The sequence below is a fragment of the Chenopodium quinoa genome, unplaced genomic scaffold, assembly GCF_001683475.1.
Source record: "Chenopodium quinoa cultivar QQ74 unplaced genomic scaffold, ASM168347v1, whole genome shotgun sequence".
NCBI classification, from domain to species: Eukaryota; Viridiplantae; Streptophyta; class Magnoliopsida; order Caryophyllales; family Amaranthaceae; genus Chenopodium; species Chenopodium quinoa.
In genome coordinates, this window is record NW_018743262.1 from 2768827 (window position 1) to 2780593 (window position 11767).

An 11767-nucleotide genomic window follows, 5' to 3' on the forward strand; every position below is an offset into this window, starting at 1 on the left:
TAAAGCTAGTTACCTCGATGCATAGGCCATCAAAACCAAAAGAAAAGGACAACATCATCACACACAAACAGCAGCAAACACACGCACAAACATCCACCCAAGTTGCCTTGTTCCCTTGCTTCGTTTTTGCTTGTTTTAGAGGAGAGATGGAGCACGATTTTGGCAGAGATTATGGAAGAAATTTAGGCTTTGATTTCCCCTTGATTCCCACCTTGAATCCCCTGAAAAAAATGGGGAGAAGAGGAGTGAGTTGCTGCTAGGGGTGGGACTTCGGTTTGCCGGTTCGGTTTGACCTAGGTGCGAGTCGGTTTCGGTTTGGAGCGGTTCGGGTTGAAACGGTTTGATTTAGCTGACGGGTCGGTTCAATTCGGTTTGGGTTAGTCACGGGTCGGTTCGGTTTCGGTTTATTTCTTTACAGTTTAAATTCGGTTTGGGTCATAAGCGGGTCGGTTTATAAACAATTCGGTTCATGCCGGTTCAGTTTGAAACGGGTCGGTTTAGGGGGCGGGTTTACCCGGGTTGATGTCGATTCGGTTTACAAACGGTTTGGATCATGCCGGTTCGGTTTGAAACGGGTCGGTTTAGGGGCAGGTTTACCCGGGTCAATGTTGGTTCGGTTTATAAACGGTACGGATCATGCTGGTTCGGTTTGAAATGGGCCGGTTTAGGGGAGGGTTTACACAGTCCAATGTCGGTTCAGTTAATGAACGGTTCGGATCATGCCGGTTCGGTTTATAAGCGGTTGGGTCATGAATTCATGATTGTTTTAAAGATCGCGTCATGACCATGATTTAATGAGTTGATACTTAGAATACGATAAATCGATAATTAAGGAAGTACAAGTACTTAATTAGATCGATCAACAAGTGTTTTAAACTTTTAAGTTTTAATAATCAGATATGTTTATCGATTATACGTACATACTAATGATTCAATGAGGCAATGATAGTATGATAATGATACCAACCGTACATTTGTACGATATGATATACATAATAATTAAATAATTAATACATAATTACATATACATTAACAATATCGTATTGAATCAATTTCCATTTCCAAACATTGCATTTGTTATAGATTATAAGTTACACGAGATTAAATGGATTCGTTATTTAGTTTGTTACTTTATTTAGATTACTAACTCAAACAACTTGATAAGTTAAATGGACGAAATCACGAAATCACTAAAGTGGTGATGAAATCATTATTCAATATTAATGTACAAATAGTCAAATATACAACGGTTAGATTGAATACCCATGAGAAACAATGGTTAGACTTAGATTTCATTACTTTATTAGTTATTAGTATTATTACTTATTATTTTATTAAGTTATTAGTTTATTACATATACAGTCACAGACTCACAGATATGTATACGTATAGAGATGTCAGATATTGATATACATTAAGTCATTTTCTATGTCGTATTGAATCAATTTCAATTTTGAAACATTTGCATTTCTTACAATTTATAACTTACAAGTTCTGAAGCACACGCAATGCGTGCACGATTTTAAAGGTGTTACAATTTATAACTTACAAACCCATTATGAGCTATTACTCTTATCAGCCGTTTTACTTGCACAATTACACTTCTCTCTCTAAAATTTCACCTCCCCTCCTTCCAATTTTACTTCCCGCCAAACCAAATCCTTTGAATTTCCTTTAAACCACTTTACCGCCAATAACTAGCCCCCAAATCCGTAATCCGTGTGCCCAACTCCAAATCTAACTAAAACCGTCGATTATACCCCCAAATCAACGCTCCACATCCTTTCCCTCAAAACCTCGATTTTCAAAACCACCTCCCTATAAATAACCGCTCTCTTTCTACCTCCCAAATCACTCACATTCTCACTCCACCCTTCATCTTATCATCTATCATTTTCTGCAACCCCAAACTTTCTCTCTCTAAAACCTTCACTTTCTCTCTTAACATCAACAATGGCACGAACCAAGCAAACCACAAGAAAATCCACCGGTGGAAAGGCCCCAAGGAAGCAACTCGCCACCAAGGCAGCCCGTAAGTCAGCCCCAGCCACCGGTGGAGTGAAGAAGCCTCACCGTTTCAGACCTGGAACCGTTGCGCTTTGTGAGATCACGGAGTGAAGAGCACTGAGCTTCTCATCAGGAAGCTTCCATTCCAGAGGCTTGTCAGAGAAATTGCTCAGGATTTCAAGACTGATCTTCGTTTCCAGAGCTCTGTTGTTGCCGCTCTTCAGGAGGCTGCTGAGGCGTACTTGGTTGGTCTGTTTGAGGATACTAACCTTTGTGCGATTCACGCTAAGAGGGTTACTATTATTCTTAAGGGTATTCAGCTTGCCCGAAGGATTCGTGGTGAGAGGGATTAATTGGGGGTTTTGATTGAATTTGAATTTCTAGGGTTAGTGTTTTGTGATAATGGTAATAGTAGTTTGATGATGTTTCAGTTGATAAATCTGAAATCTAATCTGGGTAGTAGTGATAGTAGTTTCATTATGTATTGGTATATGTATTGTGAATTTTAATCAATGAAAATGGTGACTTTTTTTAATTGCTTGTTGATATTACTCTAATTTTAATGCTATTTATCTGCTGGATTTGTGGTAGTGTTATGAAATAATTGTGGCTAAAGAATGGTTTAATTTGTATATTATGGAATAATGTTTTAATTGTTTGTTTTCTTCCTGTATTTGGGATTGATTGAAATTGGGCTTATTTGAGGTTTGGTTAAAACTTGGTCATGATAATATTGGATTTTATTGTGAATTGGTCTAATTTCTTCTTAGGCAAATGGGTCTTTCGAATTTTCAAATTATTAAGTTGTTAACAATCGGATGATATTGTAACTTGGTCAAATTTAAATTGAATGGTGTGGTATAAATGTGAATTGTGATTGACTGATTGGAAATTGTAACTCCATAGTATTGATAGTCTAGGAGATTTGTAATTGTACTTTTGAGAATTTGATTCAACCCGAAACATGAGCATTGAAGAGAGATTAAAGTACAATGATTCTGAGGAAGAGGAAGATGATAATGTGCTAGACGCCTAGACTACATATGTTCAGTTACCATATCAAATTCTACACTAAGCTCAGATGTAACCAGACGATTACAAGAGCTATTTGATATAAACCGTTGTATAAACCTAAGTTGTTTAATTAGATCTACATTTAGTAATGTTTATTGCATTTATTTTAAAATTTATATTTATTGTTACCTTTGTTAAATTAAAGTATATATATAAATATATAATAATACTAGTATGTTACATTTGATATTAATTAAAATAAATAAGTAATCTAAAACGATATTAATAATGTTGTTGGACTAGATCTAGGTGATATAAACCTTTGTATAAACCTAAGCCGTTTGATTAGATCTACATTTATTAACATTAATTGTATTTACTATTTAACCATTCAGGTTGTAAATAATTCAATTTGAATTAAGCAATTTGTAATCGGATCAGTTTAAACAGGTTGCGATTCGAAAACAGTTCGATTTTAACGGTTTAACGGGTTATGGCAGTTCAGTTTAGACGGTTAGCGGATTATAACGGTTCGGTTTATACAGTTTTTCCTGCGGTTTAAACGGTTTCGGTTCATAAACGGGTCGGTTTAAACGGTTAGCGGGTTACAAATGGTTCGGTTTAAACGGTTTTTTTTACGGTTTAAACGGTTTCGGTTTATAAACGGTTCGGGTCATTAACGGGTTTATAAACCATTCGGTTCGGTTTCGTTTCGGTTCGGATTTGAGCAGTTTGGTTTGTTATCGGTTTACGGTCCGTAACGGGTTGACATTGAGCGGTTCGATTCGGTTTCGGTTTGATATTGAACGGTTCAGTTCGGTTTTCGATTTAAATTTATCGGTTTATAAATGGATCGGTCCGTGATGGTTCGGTTCGGTAACGGGCGGTTTCACGGTTCGGTTTGAAAAGTCCCACCCCTAGTTGCTGCATCTTTAGGTGGGGAAAAACTGATGTGTTTTGGCCTTCTTTGTACGTGAAATGAGAAGAGGAAGAGAAAGGGTTTGGGCAGTAAATTAATAGGTTTTATTAGAATTAATGAAATTTAATATGGGGGGTTACATAGGTGGAATATGGGCAGCTTCTAATCCCTCAAAGATGTTGTATAAAACAGCCTAGAATGGGCTCAAATAAGGCTCACAAAAAGGCCATACAAAGCTAGGATTCAAGGCTTCTCTTTTGGGCTTGACTGAATAATTAATTAGGCGTAAGAAAGGGATAAGGAAGCTAATAAACAAGCATATCTTAATCTATTTAGTCATGGAAGTTGTAAGGCAAAACCCGACCTATAAATAAATTCTAGTTGGCCCGAAACTAGATTAGGAAAGGAATGTAACAGGAGGTGATTTGAAAATATGTTTAAATAAAACAATTATATAGATTATATTATTGATAAATCAATAAAAATATAAATAGTAATTACAATAATAATAATGAAAACAATAATTTAAATCACGAAACAAAAATATATATAAAGTTCATATTTTACAGAAAAGCAATATAAAGAGGCGATATGCGAAACCAATAATATTATTCATTTATAATGACCTAATTAATAAAAGGACATTATAATGAGTTTTATAAATATAAATTAAAGAATAGTTTGTAAACAATATCAATTCGATAATCAAGTCGACGGAATCACCCAATACAACTTTATACATCGATATTGATATGATTGAACGTAAAACATCTTTAAAATCATAGAATCATTTTATACTTATCAAATTGGCACTTCAGTCAAGGAATCACCCATGATGACCCGTATCAATTGTGATAAGTTACATATTAAAATTACATATAATTTAGAAACACTTACTGAATTGACGCTTAAGCTTAAGGAATCACCCTTTAAAGCTAATATCAATTCGGACATGTTTAATATAGTTGTAATGATTAAAACTCAAGTATGAAACCTTTTTAAATAATAATTTCAATTGCTTTATCAAATATTATAATTAAGGTTCAAAAGTTTATAATGACCCTTAACTCAAAGTAACAATTTTAATAATTAAATAAAGATTTTGATTAGGGGATTTTGCTCCCACCAATCGGAATGCGCCACGTGGACCAATCAGGTCCTGCCAAGTTTCCCCCAGTTGGAACATTCAGGGCTTCCCACGTGGCACGCGCTTATTCGTCCACCTTGGACCTGTTATGTCAAGACATGTGGCATACTCCATGCCTAATGGAGAAGCCGGCCATCCAGGCCCAACTTCCGAGGGAAGCCCAATCGGCCCTAGGTTTACCTAAACCTAGGATGGGCACGTTTTCCAAGGTTATAAATACCTCCCTTAATCCTCATTAAGGGGGAAAACAAAAACATTACGGAAAAAACACATTAATTACACACAGTAATAACCGGCTGATCTCGCTAACAAAGCAGATTACCTACATTAAACACTCTCACCTAGAGAGACCAAATCACTTTAATTTCCGCATTAATTACTCCTTAATCAGGTACTAACTTGACCGTTGGAGGCGGAGCTCCCAGGAGTCTCCGTTATTTTGCAGGTACAGGCGTCCGGTTCCAGTCTCGGAATTGTAACTCTCGCGCAGGACATCTGAAAACCCCGAAACATCTGGCGCCGTCTGTGGGGAGAGTACTTCTGAGATGGCATCCAAGTCTGTACCGACTCCTGAAGAGAGGCGTCCCCTAGACGACCCTCAAGTTCAGTCGGACCATGATACCGAAAGTGAATTTGAAGTTGAAGCTCATACAGCTTCAGACGGGACCCTTAGGGCCCGACGTACCCGTCATACCGAAAGGAGGGAACGGGAGCATCTTCAAACAGGAAGCGAGCCAGCAGGCGCACCGCCTGTTCGGCAACAGCCGACTGATGGGTCTGCTCCCATCACAAGGAACGAACTCATGACCTTCATGAGGGACTTCAAGGGAGAGATTCAAGAGTTGATCAACAAGACGCCGCCTGCTCCAGTCAAGGAGCAGTCGGCCAAGAAACCCTCCACTTCACTGAAGAGGAAGCCAGTTCAAGGGCGAGAGGCGACTCCTCATCCTAAATCTAGGAAGCGGGAGCCACCTGCCCTTGATTTCACAAAATTCCGTTATCCTACAGGAAATAGGAAACTTGTTCGTCATATTCAGGCGGACGGGTCGAAGCAAACATACACAGACGCTCGGCTACTGCTAGAGCAGAAGAAGAGTGACCGATTGTCAGAGTCGGCCTCTACTTCAAACTTCCAAGACAGTCTGCAAAATACCTCGATGAGGCATACTCAGTCGTATCATGAGAGTCAGTCAGGCGGCACCTCCCGTCAGTCCGGCTATCATAGCGACCAGGCGGTACCAAACTTACCGTTTGTACCGCAACAACATTATTTTTTATAGCCACCTCCGTTTGGTGGACATGCAGCAAAAAATGTCTAACCTATGGACTGGCAGCTACGGTTGCTTAGACTTGGTGAACAGCCATCGGCCTTCTCCAAGGAAATTACTGAAGCTGCTCAGCCGGCCAAAGTGAAAAATGTACTAGTAGGCGCCTATGACGGCACTACTAACCCAGAAGACCATCTGATGGCATTCACCAACCTGATGTACCTTCAAGGGTTGGATGATCCCACTTGGTGCAAGTGTTTCCCAGCGACTCTCAAAGGAATCGCACAGCAATGGTTCGGCAACCTGCCGACTGGTTGTGTAAATAGCTTCAGGACGCTTGCTTACTTATTTGCCTCCAACTTCGCCATGAACATCCCTGCGAAGAAAACGACCCTTGATTTGGGAACAATTCAGCAGGGCGAGAAAGAGGGGCTTCGTTCTTACATCAGGCGATTTAACCTGATGAGAATAAGATTCAAGGGTTACCGGATGAGGTAGCTTATACTGACTTTTTTAGAGGTCTCAAAGACGGGTCTACCTTCAAATTTGATTTGGTTTGAAAAAGGGTGGCGACTCTTCAAGAGGCCTTGATTGAAGCAGAAGCCTATATACAGGCGACTGATCTTTGTACGATAAAACAGTCGGACGGGAAAAGGTTCGACAAAAGAGAAGGACGACAGAAACAGTCGTCTAACAAAGATGAGAAAAGAAAAGAGGTCTGGGCGGCTGATTCCTCTAAACAGCCGGCCCAGAAAAAGAAAAAAGAATTCAAACCATACTCCCCAAAGTATGCGTTTAACAAGGATAACCAGTTTATCCTAAAAGAAATCAAGGGACGGATCTCAATTGAGAAGCCGGTCCCCATGAAGGGTTCTGCAAACAATCGGAACCAAGATAAATTCTGTGCTTATCATGATGATGTTGGTCATCACACCAATGACTGCATCAGTCTCATGCGGTACCTAGACCGCCTGGCTGAGCAAGGTGATCTTGACACTTATGTCAAGAAATCTACGGGGAACACTTCCTCAAAAAAGTAGTCGGCCAAAAAGAATCAGCAGGCCGACAGCTCTGATACAGATGATGCAGTCGTCTACACAATTGCAGGCGGCTTCTCAGGAGGCGGCCCCACTATTAGGGGCAACAAAGACAATATCAGGCGGTTAGATGTAAATTCCGTTCACCAAGAACGGTCGTCCAAATATTCATTTCCTGAGATTGTCATCACTGAAGAAGATCTAGGAGGGGTAAGGGGGCCGCATGACGACCCTCTCGTTATTGAATGTAAAGTGGCCAACCAGAGAGTTGGCCGAATCCTCATAGATACCGGAAGCTCCTCAGATCTCATCAGTAGCAAATGTCTGTCGAAACTAAAATATCAGACTGATTGCATACATCCGGCCTCCCACCCTTTAGTAGGGTTTGGAGGAGGAGTCGTCCACCCACTGGGACGAGTAGATTTACCCATCCGCCTGGGCAAAAAAGGGGAAGGACGACACATGGTAGTCCGGTTCCTGGTAGTAGAGGAACTCTCGGCCTACAACATGATTCTGGGTCGACCTACCCTGAATAATTCCAAGGCTGTTATAATCCCATCTCTTATGTTGCTCAAGTTTGAGAGGGATAATGGAACAGTCGGCTCCCTAAGGGGAGATCAGAGGATGGCCCGAGAGTGCTATCTCTCGGATGTCAAGCCCACTGTTATGGCTACTGGGTCAAGCGATGAAAAAACAGACCTTGACAAGGAGAGTGCGCCTGTTCAAGAAGCAGGCGGCAAAAAGAGAAAGGAATCCCAGACAGGGGCCGCAAGAAAAGCAAGAAAATAGCAATCATTGGCAGAGGAGCGGCCGGATGAGTTCCGCCCTCAGCCGGCTGGTGAGCATGCAGACCTGATCTTAGACGACTCATGTCCTGACCGAATAGTCAAAGTTGGGACGACTGCTCTGAGAAACCTTGGTGACAACTTTCACAAACTATTGAAAGAATACAAGGACATCTTTGCATTCGAAGTCCATGAAATGCCAGGCATTAGTCCTGATCTGGCGGTACATAAACTGGCCATGGATCCGAAAAAGAAGCCGGTACGGCAAAAGAAGCGGAACCATGGCGAAGAAAGAAGTCAGGCGGCAGCCGCCGAAGTTAAAAAATTACTTGATGCAGGGTTCATTCGGCAATGTTACTTCCCAGACTGGGTTGCAAATGTGGTGCTTGTTAAAAAGCCGAATGGCACCTGGCAAATGTGTGTAGACTACACAGACTTAAACAAGGCGTGCCCCAAAGACAGTTATCCTCTGCCTAAAATTGATAACCTGGTCGACTCAACAGCCGGCCATGCCTTGATGAGTTTTATGGACGCCTATTCTGGTTTCCATCAAATTCCTTTATGGAAGAAAGATCAGGAGAAGACGGCCTTCGTCACTGATCAGGGGTTATACTGTTATACGGTCATGCCTTTGGTCTTAAGAATGCCCCGGCTACCTTCCAACGAATGATAAACACTGTGTTCTTTGATCAGATTGGGAGAAACGTCGAGGCATACATTGATGATATGATTGTCAAGACTAAACTTCAGAAAGATCATCTGTCGGACCTCCGAGAAACTTTCGCCACACTCAGGCGGCACCATGTCATGCTCAATCCCAAGAAATGTGTATTTGGAGTTGAGTCTGGGAAATTTCTCGGATTCCTTATCAATCAGAGAGGAATAGAGGCGAACCCTGAGAAGGTGCAGGCGGTCATTGACATGCAGTCGCCTCGTACCATCCGAGAGGTTCAGAAATTAACAGGTTGTCTGGCGGCCTTGGGAAGATTTCTAAGCCGATCAGGCGACAAATGCCTATACTTTTTCCAGGCAATTAAGAAAAAGGAAAGGTTTGAATGGGGGCCGGATGCTGAGGCCGCCTTCCAGAAATTAAAAGTTCACTTGCATTCCTTGCCGAGGTTGGTCAGCCCTTTGCCCAAAGAGGTTCTCTACATGTACCTGGCCGTCTCTGATCATGCGTTAAGCGCTGTTCTCCTTGCTGAAAGGGACGGCTATCAGCTCCCGGTCTACTTTGTCAGTCACGTACTGAAAAATGCCGAGTTGAGGTATCCCCTAGTGGAGAAATTTGGTCTTGCACTCTTCATGGCTGTTAAAAAATTGAAGCCCTACTTTTTGGCACATGTTTTCGTCGTGTATACAGACCAACCTATCAAGCGGCCACTTACCATCATGGAGTCGTCAAGCCGAATGATCAAATGGGCCATAGAAATACGAGCCTCGAAGTTACATTCGAGCCTAGAAAAGCAGTGAAGGGGCAAGCCTTTGCTGATTTTATTGTAGAGATGACTCGTCCTCCTGACTCTCAAGTTCCAGACTAAGTATGGAAGGTATATGTGGACGGAAGCTCTACTTCAAATGGTTGTGGAGCAGGCGACATATGTCAGTTGCCAGAGGGCGACAGGTACGAGTATGCTCTACGCTTCAGTTTTCAGGCTTCAAACAATGAGGCAGAATATGAAGCTTTACTAGCCGGGATCCGCATGTGCAAGGCGGCAGGGGCAAGAAAAATAGACGCCTGTTCCGATTCACAATTGATAGTGAGTCAGTACAATGGCGAATACAAAGCAACCCATCCGGCCCTGATCAAGTATTTACAGGCGGTCCGACAAGCAGTCGGCTCCCTTGAGGATTTCCATCTGATCCAAGTGCCGAGATCAGAAAACAACCAGGCGGATGCACTGTCAAAATTAGCATCATCCGCCTCCTCTGATACTCCTCGAACTGTTTTTTGGGAAGTAATGGAGAAGAGAAGCATCGAGGAAAACCCTATTTGAATCCTAGACAGAAGCTCAACCTGGATGGATTCAATCAGGGCATATCTGACAAACGGTACACTGCCGGATGATACTCAACAGGGGGCAGCACTGAAAAAACGAGCCACCTGTTTTGAAATGATAAAGGGAGAACTTCACAAAAAGGGGTACCTTCAACCCTTCTTAAAGTGTGTTACTCCAGAAAAGGCACGAGAGATACTAGACGATCTTCACTCTGGTTATTGTGCTTCTCATATAGGTGGTAGGATGCTTGCTCAAAGGGCAAGGCGGCAGGGCTACTTTTGGCCTACTTTGGAAGCAGATGCAATGAAGATGGTGAAAAAATGTGACAAGTGCCAAAGGTTTGGCAAACTAATTCACCGTCCGGCTACTGACCTCACTACCATTCAGAGCCCACTACCGTTTGCTAAGTGGGGCATGGACATTCTGGGTCCATATACGCCTGCTACAGGCGGAAGGAGGTACATACTTGTTGCCGTCGACTACTTCACTAAATGGGTAGAGGCGGAGGCTGTAAAGGGAATCAAGACGAAATATGTAATTTCATTCATTTGGAAAAATGTCATCACTCGGTTCGGGGTTCCCATGTCTATGGTTTTTGATAATGGTCCCCAATTTGAGACGCCTGTTCTCAAAAGCTGGTTGGGTGACCAAGGAATTGCAAACTACTTTGCATCTGTCGGCCGTCCACATACAAACGGCCAGGTAGAAGCCTTTTATAAAATCATCTCAGACGGTCTCAAGAAAAAGATTGAACGAGCAGGCGGCCTATGGGCGGATGAACTACCACATGTTCTCTGGGCCATTAGGACGACTGAAAAAGGGGCGACTGGAGAAACTCCATTCCTCCTAACTTACGGTGCGGAAGCTGTTCTTCCAATAGAACACTACAAGCCGACTCTTCGAGTAATGCTATATGACGAAGAGGCAAACTGGGAAGCCATGCGCCTGGCATTAGACTCACTTCCTGAAAAGAGGGGCAATACTGTCTTGCGCCATGAGATCTATCGCTTGAGAATGACTAGATCATACAACAAAAAAGTACACAGGCGTCCACTCAAAGTAGGGGACTTTGTACTTAGAAAAATGGAAGCAATTGGTAGGGATAATGAGTCTGGCAAACTAACTCCCAACTGGGAAGGACCCTACCGAATCTATGAGGAAGTCAAGGACGGTACCTACCGTCTGGAAACACCAGACGGACAACCGTTGCCTCGAACTTGGAATGTAGATAATCTTAAGAAATATTTCTTTTGAATGATGTAAAGTCAAGAGCTACTTAATAAAAGTTTGCACTTACTATTCAATTTTGTACTAAGAGGGGCACGCCTACTAACAAATAGTCGGCTATTCTCCATGTTTAATTTTTATTCTTACTTAAGAGGGGCATGTCGTCTGTACCTTTACAGTCGGCTACTCTCCATTGAGTATTTTTACTCTCTTCAGAGGGGCATGTCGTCTGTACCTTTACAGTCGGCTACTCTCCATTGAGTTTTTCACTCTATCTTCGGAGGGGCATGCCGTCTGTACCTTTACAGTCGGCTACTCTCCATTGAGTATTTTACTCACAATAGGGGCATGTCGTCTGGACATATA

At 42.1% G+C, this 11767-nt stretch overlaps 1 pseudogene; it reads left to right on the plus strand.

The window, feature by feature from the left end:
- Positions 1-1196: 1196 nt before the first annotated feature.
- LOC110735306 lies at positions 1197-3186 on the plus strand (annotated as a pseudogene).
- The last annotated feature ends 8581 nt before the right edge of the window (positions 3187-11767 follow it).